Source organism: Microcaecilia unicolor, chromosome 5 (assembly GCF_901765095.1).
Source record: "Microcaecilia unicolor chromosome 5, aMicUni1.1, whole genome shotgun sequence".
In the NCBI taxonomy this organism is placed as follows: domain Eukaryota; kingdom Metazoa; phylum Chordata; class Amphibia; order Gymnophiona; family Siphonopidae; genus Microcaecilia; species Microcaecilia unicolor.
The window spans coordinates 159,978,809-159,991,253 of NC_044035.1; the positions used below are offsets into that span (position 1 = coordinate 159,978,809).

At 44.4% G+C, this 12,445-nt stretch overlaps 1 protein-coding gene across 4 annotated transcripts in view; it reads left to right on the plus strand.

Annotated features, from left to right (window-relative positions):
- The window catches only part of PALD1 (phosphatase domain containing paladin 1), a 514,740-nt gene that overhangs the window by 144,928 nt on the left and 357,367 nt on the right, over nt 1–12,445 (plus strand). The gene's annotated exons all lie outside the window — the stretch shown is intronic.

The following is a 12,445-nucleotide window of genomic DNA, read 5'->3' on the forward strand; positions in this document are numbered from 1 at the left end:
AACTAGCAGGACTTGAGGGAGACTGGTTTTATTCAGAGCCATACCCCATAGATAATGGGAACCTGTGCCTCCAATTCTGATTCTTGATTGATTGGAAAGAAGAGTTTAGACTTGGAGCAGTTGCCTTGGAAAGCAGCACTGGTTTAATAATACATCTGAATGGGAATAAGGATACAGCTAACTGCATAGAGGTGGCCAACCCAGACCCTGATGTGGTTGTCCAGAATGGATTTAAAGCTAACATACTCGGCAACTATAAAGAAATCACTTAGTTTAGTTAAAGTGCCAGCCAGACCCAAGCACCTCGGTGTCCTTGAGGTGATTGAACATATCAAGAATAGACCTGCTCATCACTGCTGAAAAAATATTAAGCAACAATGTCAGGCTAGGTCTCATATGGAATAATTCTCTACAGGTCCTCTAAAGTTAAGCACTGGAATGATGTGCATATGTGTTAGGCGGTGAGAGTCTGCTAGGTACGGATGGGGAGAGGGATCTTGGGGTGATAGTATCTGAGGATCTGAAGGCGATGAAACAGTGTGACAAGGCGGTGGCCGTAGCTAGAAGGTTACTACGCTGTATAGAGAGAAGTGTGACCAGCAGAAGAAAAGAGGTGTTGATGCCCCTGTACAAGTCGTTGGTGAGGCCCCACCTGGAGTATTGTGTTCAGTTTTGAAGGCCGTATCTTGCTAAGGATGTAAAAAGAATTGAAGCGGTGCAAAGAAAAGCTACGAGGATGGTATGGGATTTGCGTTACAAGACGTATGAGGAGAGACTTGTGGACTTGAACATGTATACCCTGGAGGAAAGGAGAAACAGGGGTGATATGATACAGACGTTCAAATATTTGAAAGGTATTAATCCGCAAACAAACCTTTTCCGGAGATGGGGAGGCGGTAGAACGAGAGGGCATGAAATGAGATTGAAGGTGGGCAGACTCAGATTGTCAGGAAGTATTTTTTCACGGAGAGGGTGGTGGATGCTTGGAATGCCCTCCCGCTGGAGGTGGTGGAGATGAAAACGGTAACGGAATTCAAACATGCGTGGGATAAACATAAAGGAATCCTGTGCAGAAGGAAGGGACCCTCAGGAACTTAGCCTAGAATGGGTGGCAGAGCTGGTGGTTGGGAGGCGGGGCTAGTGCTGGGCAGACTTATACGGTCTGTGCCAGAGCCGGTGGTGGGAGACAGGGATAGTGCTGGGCAGACTTATACGGTCTGTGCCAGAGCTGGTGGTGGGAGGCGGGACTGGTAGTTGGGAGGCGGGGATAGTGCTGGGCAGACTTATAGGGTCTGTGCCAGAGCTGGTGGCAGACTTATACGGTCTGTGCTTGGGCTAGTGGTTGGGAGGCGGGACTAGTGCTGGGCAGACTTATACGGTCTGTGCCGGGGCTGGTGGTTGGGCGGTGGGGATAGTGCTGGGCAGACTTATACGGTCTGTGCCAGAGCCGGTGGTGGGAGGCAGGGATAGTGCTGGGCAGACTTATAGGGTCTGTGCCAGAGCTGGTGGTTGGGAGGTGGGGATAGGGCTGGCCAGACTTATACGGTCTGCACTGAAGAGGACAGTACAAATAAAAAAGTAGCACATATGAATTTATCTTCTTGGGCAGACTGGATGGACCGTGCAGGTCTTTTTCTGCCGTCATCTACTATGTTACTATGTGTGCAAAGTGTGAATTCAGTATCTGCAATTACATATGTAATAGCCATCATAGAATACCCATTGAAAAGAAACAATCCCCAGTATATAGCACAAGCTTCAAATACTACGTCAACTTGATGATACAGAGTGTTGAGGGAGAACTCGGTATAGGCTGCACCTGCATCAGAGCACTGTTTCCAGTGAACCACGCTGTAAATAACGGCTCACATGAACGCTAAGAGAGGCAGTCCTTAAGTAAAAACAGTATGACCTAAGAATATTTATTAACTTAAAGATCCTTCATGCTTATCCAAACTCACTTTAATATCTTAAAAACAGGAATAGTTCTCTTGATGCTTTGTTTAGGCAATCAGGTATTTAATTTCTTTATTTCCATTTTGCAAGATGCTTATCTTATCTATGAGTACAGAAACATCACTAAAATATTGCCAAATGGGTTTCTTTTAAGGCTTGAGATCATGATAGCTTTTCCCATCTACAGTTTTCTCTCCGTCTATCTCAAACATCAATGATGGGCATGTTCGGCACGTAGGAAGCACATCGAGACTTCAGGAATATACTTTGTAGCTTTACTTTTTGTTTCATTTTCTATTCCTTTGCTTTATCTAGACTCCTGTTCCTTACCCAGATCTATTCCCATCTGTCAAAATATTGTTGACCTTCTTTGTATCTGCATGTTTAGAGAGAGAAGACTTGTGTGTGTTTGTACCCTACTTTCAAGGGCTGATCAGATCTGTTATCTTTTAAAAGTTGCGATTACCATTCATGTGTAAGGAAGGTGTCCCAGTCGTAGGGTGGTCTATTACTAGATTCACACACCACAGTACACCTACTTCTTCCCTGCCCTTTCCCCACTTCTTTCTCTGCATGCATGCTGTTCTCCAAGGGAACAGGTCTCTTGTGTGTGGTGGTGGGGAGGGAGAGGCAAAAAGGGATTTCCTTTAAGTCCTGACATAAAAGTTCTACCAAATGGAACACCCTACATCTGCCTTTGAGTTACAGCTCCTTTTACTGAACTTAAGTGCAAAACTTTACAGCTCTGGGTAGTAATTTTAGCTTGAGGTGGTTGTACAGCATTGGGTAAACTCCTATAAAGCTCCAAACTCTTTTTTTTTTGTAATCAGTCTTTTGGTAACATGTTTCTTGAGTTCTGGGCAATCTATCCCTTTCAGAGTCCAACACGTACAGTCTTTCCTCCATGGGATCCACTTCTAGTCCGACCCTTCCTAAGAGGAATAATCTTGTAGATTGTATTTCCTCTGTAGTCTAAGTGGGGCTTTTCTCTCCTTGGTCTTGTCGAATTGAGGGGCAACTTTCTTCTCTACTCCTCATAAATAGCAGACCAAGGAGTGGTAAAACGTATGTCCTGTTGCATTCACTTGACACTGGACAGAAGCTAAAAAAAAGTCAAGGGAGTCTTCACAAGAGAGATCATATGTACCCTGGGTTAGGAGTGCATGGTATGTGCATGCTCCCAAGACAAAACATAAAGAAGGCTCAAGGACTGAGCCCGAATACACACTCGGGTTCCAATGAGGGATCCCTCCTTACATTGCCTTGTTGTAGATTTGCAGTATATTAAATGTGAACTGTGAGCTGAACTTTTCATAGCAAGAAACCACACCACATGTACTACTACTACTTATCATTTCTAAAGCACTACTAGAAATGTGGAAGAGGGGTTGGTGGTTGAGAGGCTAGGATGGGGGAGGGCAGACTTATACGGGGTCTGTGCCGGAGCCGGTGATGGGAGGCGGGAAATACTGCTGCACAGACTTATATGGTCTGTGCCCTGAAAGAGACAGGTACAAATCAAGGTAAGGTATACACATGAGTTTATCGTGGGCAGACTAGATGGACCGTGCAGGTCTTTTTCTGCCGTCATCTACTATGTTACTATGTTACTAGACGTACGCAGCACTGTACACTTGAACATGAAGAGACAGTCCCTGCTCGACAGAGCTTACAATCTAATTAGGACGGACAAACACATTAAGGGCTCTAACCTATATGGGGGGGGGGGGGGAAGTGATATCATTGCAGCCATCCCAGGAGGGGGATGCTGTAACCAGATTGTATATACCTCCTCTCTGTTCTGAACTTGGTATGGTACAGGAACAGGATAAGTGAGAGTCCTGCAAGTATCCTTAACACATGATATCCTTGACTAGTTAATATATATTTTTAATAAAACATTTTAAGACCATTTTAAAATTCAATTAAAATCTCAAATGTGATGTGATAAAATTTCCAATTTTTAAAAACAGATTTCATCTTGATTTATTGAGACTAGCCTGTAAAATCTTCATGCTAAAACCACATGTCTTGACATTGTGACTTTCGCTCAAACCTCTGTAGCACGTGTTACATATCTGTGTAAGACATTTTCTGGAATCACTTTGAGGTTTTTTTTTTTTTTTAAGCCACCGTTTTGACAGACATGCTTCAAAACAACAGATAGATGTAAAATTGAAAGATGGCAGTTTTCAAAGAAAAGGTGCAACTGAGCCATTGACATCAAACATGGTTCAGCAGAGCTGACACTGCAGTCATGTACTGAGTGGAAACAGCAACAGCTAAAAAGAAAAAAAAAAGCTTAATTAGTGAGACCAAGAAATCTAAAACAAGAAAAGCTCAGCTAGAAAGAAAAGTTTAACTTGTTCAAGAGGCATAAAAGTAAAAAAATATATATTTAAGATCCCAAAATAACAGCAGCCCAATAAGGCTTCATCCTCTTCCTCCAGATGAGAATGAAACTGAAGAGCAGCAGGTACATTAGGACACTCAAGTTTTCTTAGAAAGTTCTGGAAGAATCTTGACATGTGATAAAAGTTGCGTGACTCATCTAGAGGAACTAGAAAAGGTTCAGAGAAGGGTGACAAATGATAAAGTGGATGGAGAACCTCTGATATGAAGAGAGGCTGAACAGGTGGAGAAAAAAAAAAACCTAAGAGGGGATATGATAGGACTTTGTGATATGGAGTGTTTAGATAGGGAATGATTGTTAATCTTTCAAAGATCACTAAAATAAGAGGATGCTCCATAAAAATAGTGACCAGCAGATTGAAAACAAATTGTAGAAAGTTTACTTTCATGCAGCACATAATTAAGCTGTTGAATTTCTTGCTGGAGGATGTGGTGAAGGTGACTAACATAGCAGGATTTAAAAGAGGATTAAAAATGTTCCTGGAGGAAAGGTTCATAGCTAGTTATTAATCAAGTAGGCTTGGGAAAGCCATTGCTTATCCTTTAAATTAGTTACGAGAAATCTAATCTACTTTTTTGGGATCTGACAGCTACTTGTGATCTGGACGGACCACTGTTAGAGACAGGATGCCTGGGCTTGATGGACCTTAGTCTGCCTCAGAATGGATTTGCTTATGTTCTTAATAGTCTAATGCTACGTTATTTTTTTTTATGCTGCATGAGTTTCATACATCACGTGCAAGTTCCATGTGTGCCGCTGCTTTATACCTGCTTCATAACCAGATAGGGAAAACTCAGCATCCTGCCTGCCAGTTCAGTATCCTTTGCTGTTTCAGTACACGAAAGGACACTGGAGGAGTGACGTTCTTGGTCTGTTCACCCAAGAGAAGTGGGAGACTGAGAGCACCTCTTGGAATGGTTCAAGTATGCTAAGTCACGCGCTGACTGGGAGTATATGAGGGTGAGATGCCACAGATGCCAGCTGTATGGGTGCAGTGGGTGCTTGAGTACCCCCAGTATTGAGCGGACTTCTTCCATGGATTCATGGAGGCGTAATTTGCATTGAGTTTAGCAACCCAGCTATTTGGAATTGGTAGCACCTATGTTACATATGCTTCGTTCCCACAGTCTATCTGAAAGAGAAAATAATGTTAATTATAGAGTGAAAACATTTTATAAGCTCTTCTGATACTTGGGTGTGTGCTGGTAGTGAAACTCTGTGCCTTTGCAGTTTTGAAACCACATCCCCTTAAGTCTAATAGCTTAAATTAAATAGCTGTCTGCAAAATGCACTTACAGGTGGACTTTAGGCTTTATAGCAGGCCTTGATAAATTTTCGAAGCTCTGAAAACCTAGGAGCCAGTGGCTGAGAGCTCTGTCAAATTACTTGATGTCCCACTGACATTGAAGAGATGAGAGGGGGGAATTGGGAGATGAGATGACAAGGAAGTTCAGAGAGCTCTCCATCTGCTGGCCTTTCTATTTTAGGGTTCCCCCTCCAAGGTCTGCTGCAGCTTATTTTGGGGGTCCTAATTTACTAAAATTTTTTCCCATTCTAGTCTGAGGTGTGGAGGCTTAGTAAATAAGGCTCTTTAATGTGCCATTGCTCCACCCTCCAGATTTCTCAGTGCCTCCCCCAGCTAGCCAACCACATTCATCCCCTAGCTAGTCTGAGCTAGCCACTCCTCCCTCTCACCCTGCTAGTTGTTACTGGTTGTCATTAGTTCTAGGCTTCTGGTGCTCCTTCTACAGCCTGTGCCTGCACCAGTGAACAGCTATTTCCTTTCCTTCATTGTGCTGGTCTCCTGGTAGTCTCTTGAGACCTGTGTGGAAGCTGTACAGTAGAGGCCCAAACAGAACAACAATTTAGTGATGGCTATCAACAGTGTTCAGGTCCAGGCCCTTCGATATCCAACTATTATAATTTCTCCTGTAGCCAGGGACAATGAAGTATGTTCTTTCCCTGGCCATCATAAGCCTGGCAAGCAGGAGCATGTCATCTTTAGACAACTTGGTCTGCCTCCTACCTGTTACATATATTCTATAAATATGGATAAAGGTGAGCCGGTTGATATTGTATATCTGGATTTTCAAAAGGCGTTTGACAAAGTACCTCATGAAAATGGAGTGGAGGAGTGGCCTAGTGGTTAGGGTGGTGGACTTTGGTCCTGGGGAACTGAGGGACTGAGTTCAATTCCCACCAGGCACAGGCAGCTCCTTGTGACTCTGGGCAAGTCACTTAACCCTCCATTGCCCCAGGTACAAATGTAACAAAAAAAAAAGTCTCCAGAGGAAATTGGAAAGTCATGATATAGGAAATAGTGTCCTATTGTGGATTAAAAACTATTTAAATGATAGAAAACAGAGTAGGGTTAAATGGTCAGTATTCTCAATGGAGAAGGGTAGGTGGTGGGGTTCCCCAAGGGGTCTGAGCTGGGACTGCTGCTTTTTAACATATTTATAAATGATCTGTAGATGGGAGTAACTAGTGAGGTAATTAAATTTGCTGATGACAAAGTTATTCAAAGTTGTTAAATCACAAGAAGATAGTGAAAAATTACAAGAGGACCTTACAAGACTGGGAGACTGTGCGTCTAAATGGCTGATGACATTTAATGTGAGCAAGTGCAAAGTGACGCATGTGGGAAAGAGGAACTTGAATTTAGCTACATAATGCAGGGTTCCACATTAGCAGTCACTGACCAGGAAAGGGATCTAGGCAATATGTTGAAACCCTCTGCTCAGTGTGCAGCAGCGGCTAAGAAAGCGAATAGAATGTTAGGTATTATTAGGAAAGGAATGGAAAACAAAAATGAGGATGTTATAATGCCTTTGTATCACTCCATGGCTTCGACTGCACCTCAAATATTGTGTTCAATTCTGGTTGCTGCATCTAAAAAAAGATAGAGTGAAATTAGAAAAGGTATATAGAAGGGCAATGAAAATGATAAAGGGGATGGGACAACTTCCCTATGAGGAAAGGCTGAAGTGGCTAGTTGTTACTGGTTGGTAAAAAGACAGCTGAGGGGAGATATGATAGAGGTCTATAAAATTGAGTAGAGTGGAACAGGTAGACATGAATCGCTTGTTTACTCTTTCCAAAAATACTAGGACTAGGGGGGCACGCAATGAAGCTACAAAGTAGTAAATTTAAAATGAATCAGAGAGAATTTTTCTTCACTTAATGTGTAATTAACCTCTGGAATTGGTTGCCAGAGAATGTGGTAAAGGTGGTTAGCATAGCAGGGTTTAAAAAAAAGGTTTGGCTGGCTTCCTAAAGGAAAAGGCCATAGATCATCATCATTAATATGGACTTGGGGAAAATCCACTGCTTATTTCTAGGATAAGCAGCATAAAATGTATTGTACTTTTTGGGGATCTTGCCAGGTACTTGTGACCTGGATTGGCCACTGTTGGAAACAGGATGTTGGGCTTGATGGACCTTCAGTCAGTCCCAGTATGGTAGTACTTATGTACTTGTGTAAATGGTGCCTATCACTCAGGGGCGTAGCCACGGGTGGGCCTGGGTGGGCCCAGGCCCACCCAGCAGTGGAGGCAGCGGAGCGGAGGGAGCAGGCTGAGCTCCGATCCCGCATCTGCCTCCTCAGCCCGCCACTGCCCCGCCCGCCCGCCGTACCTTTAAATATTACAGTTTATCTGGAGTCGCGGGCAGCCGGCATTGAAGACATCGGCAGGCTTACGCCGGTTCCAGCAGCCTTCCCTTCCCTCGTTGCAAGTCGGATGATGGCTCCGCCCTCTTCTGACGTATTTCCTGTATCTACGAGGGCGGAGCCATCATCCGACTTGCAACGAGGGAAGGGAAGGCTGCTGGAACCGGCGTAAGCCTGCCGATGTCTTCAATGCCGGCTGCCTGCGACTCCAGATAAACTGTAATATTTAAAGGTACGGGGGGGGGGGCAGGAAGGAAACAGGGCAGACGGGAGAGGAGAGGAGGGTTGCTGCACATGGTGGAAGAAGGGGAGAGGAGGGTTGCTGGATGGAGGGAAGGGGAGAGGAGGGTTGCTGGACATGGTGGAAGAAGGGGAGAGGAGGGTTGCTGGATGGAGGGAAGGGGAGAGGAGGGTTGCTGGACATGGTGGAAGAAGGGGAGAGGAGGGGTGCTGGACATGGTGGAAGAAGGGGAGAGGAGGGTTGCTGGACATGGTGGAAGAAGGGGAGAGGAGAGGGCAGGAGGGTTGCTGGATGGAGGGAAGGGGAGAGGAGGGTTGCTGGACATGGTGGAAGAAGGGGAGAGGAGAGGGCAGGGGAGAGGAGGGTTGCTGGATGAAGGGAAGGAGAGAGGAGGGTTGCTGGACATGGTGGAAGAAGGGGAGAGGAGAGGGCAGGGGAGAGGAGGGTTGCTGGATGAAGGGAAGGAGAGAGGAGGGTTGCTGGACATGGTGGAAGAAGGGGAGAGGAGGGTTGCTGGATGGAGGGAAGGGGAGAGGAGGGTTGCTGGATATGGTGGAAGAAGGGAGAGGAGGGTTGCTGGACATGGTGGAAGAAGGGGAGAGGAGAGGGCAGGAGAGAGGAGGGTTGCTGGATGGAGGGAAGGGGAGGGGAGGGTTGCTGGACATGGTGGAAGAAGGGGAGAGGAGAGGGCAGGGGAGAGGAGGGTTGCTGGATGAAGGGAAGGAGAGGAGGGTTGCTGGACATGGTGGAAGAAGGGGAGAGGAGGGTTGCTGGATGGAGGGAAGGGGAGAGGAGGGTTGCTGGACATGGTGGAAGAAGGGGAGAGGAGAGGGCAGGGGAGAGGAGGGTTGCTGGATGGAGGGAAGGGGAGAGGAGGGTTGCTGGACATGGTGGAAGAAGGGGAGAGGAGGGTTGCTGGATGGAGGGAAGGGGAAAGGAGGGTTGCTGGACATGGTGGAAGAAGGGGAGAGGAGGGTTGCTGGACATGGATGGAAGAGAGGGAAGGGAGAGAGAAGAAATGCTGGACATGGATGGAGGGGATGGAAGAATGAGGATGAGATGAGATGAGGGAAAAGGAAGAGAGGAGAAAAACTGCACATGGATGAAGAAAATAGGCAGAAACTGAGGACCAGAAATGAAGAAGAAAGGAGGAAAGAAATGTAAAGGAAGCCCTGGAAACGGAGTTAAGAGGACAGATAGCAGCAGAATCGGATACTGGGCCAGCATGATCAGAAAAACAGTCACCAGACAACAAAGGTAGAAAAAAATCATTTTATTTTCATTATAGTGTTTGGAATATGTCCACTTTGAGAATCAGGTGCTCAACATTAAAAGTTTATATTTATTTACTTATTTATGGCATTTTATCCTACATTAAACATGAATTAAATTGGAACCTGGGATCATTTAATTTTTTTTTCCTGGAGACAGTAATGCATTGCCCCCCCCCCCCCCCCCCCCAGGCTCTCTCCCCGGCTATAGCCAGCTCTGCAATTTTGAGGGGAGGTGCACAGGTGGATGGGGGGGGGGGGGGGGGGGGAGGGGTGCACAGGTGGACCGGGGAGAGAGCCTGTTGTTAAACATTTACCAGCACACCACTGTCTAGTGCCCACCCATCCAACCTGTTGGCCCACCCAAAAATCGACTTCTGGCTACGCCACTGCTATCACTAACCATGCTATTTAGAATGATGCTCAGCGTTAATTTTTTTAAGCTCCCTGTTTTGAGCGGCATTTACTGAATCTGGCCCGAAGTGACTACCAATAACTAGCAACTTAGAATGATGGCATTGGAACTGCAGATGGGAGGGATAAAAGCCCAGTGCTAGACCTACAAAGGCGTAGATTGGTACTGTTCATCAGAGTATTAAGGCCCATGTTGTAATCAAGAGAGCTGCATTTGACTGAGTAGCCTAGAGAAGGGTGACCAACACTGCAGACCCTGAAAGGAAGAACCACAGGAAGTGGAGGAACAGTAATCCTTTTAACCATTGTAAGCAAGCCAGAAGGGTGAAGGGGTAGATTCTTCCAAAAGCCACAGGAAAGATGACAAGGATCTTGTATATAAAATTCCTTTTACGATACACCAAAAAGACTCAAGACTCGACACAATTGCTGTGTTTCAGCGCGGCAGCGCCTGCTTCAGGAGTCTTGAGCTACAGTGTAATTCAATATGCAAGAGCTCTGCACAGCTCGAGTCAGATGTAAAACAGTTAAAATAGTGGTTCAGGAGTATCGTGTTAAAACCAGCTGTAAAGCAGATTCACAAGCCAAACAATATCTCATTATGAGACAACGTCTGACAGTGTTATCTTAAATTTTATGTACAAGATCCTTTTTGTCTTTCCTGTGGCTTTTGGAAGCACCTACCCCTTCACCCAAATCTTTATATATATAGTTTTTCTGTGATGCGACGAGAACAGTATAGTAAGCCATGCTGCCCACTCACATCTTCATTTTGTTTGAATGAGTTTTCTGTTACTTGTCTAGCTTTACTTGTTCAGAACCCTTATTTTATCATCCTCACTTTAATATTCCCTTATCTCTTGTTTGTCCTGTTTGTTTGTCCTAATTAGATTGTAAGCTCTGTCGAGCAGGGACTGTCTCTTCACGTTCAAGTGTACAGTGCTACGTACGTCTAGTAGCACTATAGAAATAAGTAGTAGTAGCCGATCTACAGGTTTGTGGGAGAGTGGTCTAAAGCTTTTCCAGAAAGATCTGGAAGGGTTCCTAGGCGTCTGACATGATGCAGGTCACCTGATCCAGTAATGTGGCTTATTGTACTATTGTCTGGATCTACAGTAGGTAAGCAATTGGCCTTTTTACCTGGCTGGCACAGTGTCAAACTGATTACCCTTTAGTGTCCAATGTTCCTATCAATCTGGTCCCATATGGCTTATTACGGGAACATTGGACACTAAAGGGTTAAACTTTATTCATAGTTCTGTGATATAGTTGAGCACAAAGACTTTTTTTTTTTTTTTTTTTTTTTTTTTTTACCATTTTTTGTAGCATCTGTTATGCAGAACATACTCTATAACTGCAATACACAACACGGTGTATATTGTTAAAGATAAGTATATACGACTTGTGTGTGCTGAGGATGAGGGCAGAGAGTGCCTTTAGACCAGAGTCATGGATGTATCTGAATAGCTACATTAAATGGTGGTCCATGTAAAATGTTTTTTAGAAAGATGCTCTGTCTAGTTGGGTCTCCTTACTTTCTCGAGAGAGATGGGAAACAGGCCTGGGGAGCAGCACCTTGTTCGAAAGGCTTATTTTTTCTTTGCAGTTCCTCTAATTGTAGGTGGGAGTAGATAGGTGGAACTGAGCTGATCCAGCAATACTTTGAAGCAATCTCCCATGGGAATGTGCAGCCAAATTGGGGGAGAGAAAAAGGAATTGTGTAGATGTCTTCCTTCCTGGAAATTAGTTTAACCAAAAAATAATTAGGTTCATGAAATATTTCTAGAGAAAGAGGTTGGTGTGTGACAGAAGACTAGCAGGAGTCTGCCATTGCTAATCCCTTGTTTTGACAGCTTTGGTGTTGCTTGTTCTATAGACATGTTTTATGCACGGCTGTTAAGTAAACTAACTGATCACTTTATTACTTTTCTAAGTGACAGTTTATGGTAGGATTTGTTTTATGGAAACATTTTGTTTCTTTGAGGAAAACTAACATAATGACAAATTCGTTTTTTTTTTACCACCATACAGATGTTGAAAACAAGTTATACATAAGGGATAGAGAATGTCTATCAAGGAGCAAAGTAACTCTCTGAAAATTTAATGGAATGGTACCAAATTTGGCACAGGGATAAACTGGTGAAAAGACACACTGAGGTTAAAAAAAAAAATGGGCCAGATTGAATTGGGGGATTCCAGAGGAATAGGGCCAGTGCATTTCTGTGTGAGAAACAGTTCCAGCTTCTGCAGTGTAGAAACAGTGTTAAACTGAAATACAACCATTAGAGATTGCTTCTTTCAAAACTGCCTCTACTACTACTTATCATTTCTCCTGCCTTCTCTAGTCTCCACACACATAGCCAGCACACAAAGTGCATACATGGTGGTACCTTGTAAAATCTATGTGTTGAAATCTGTTGACGGTGACATGTAATGGTTTAATATTATGCTTTAATTATTTTTCCAGCCCAACAGAATGT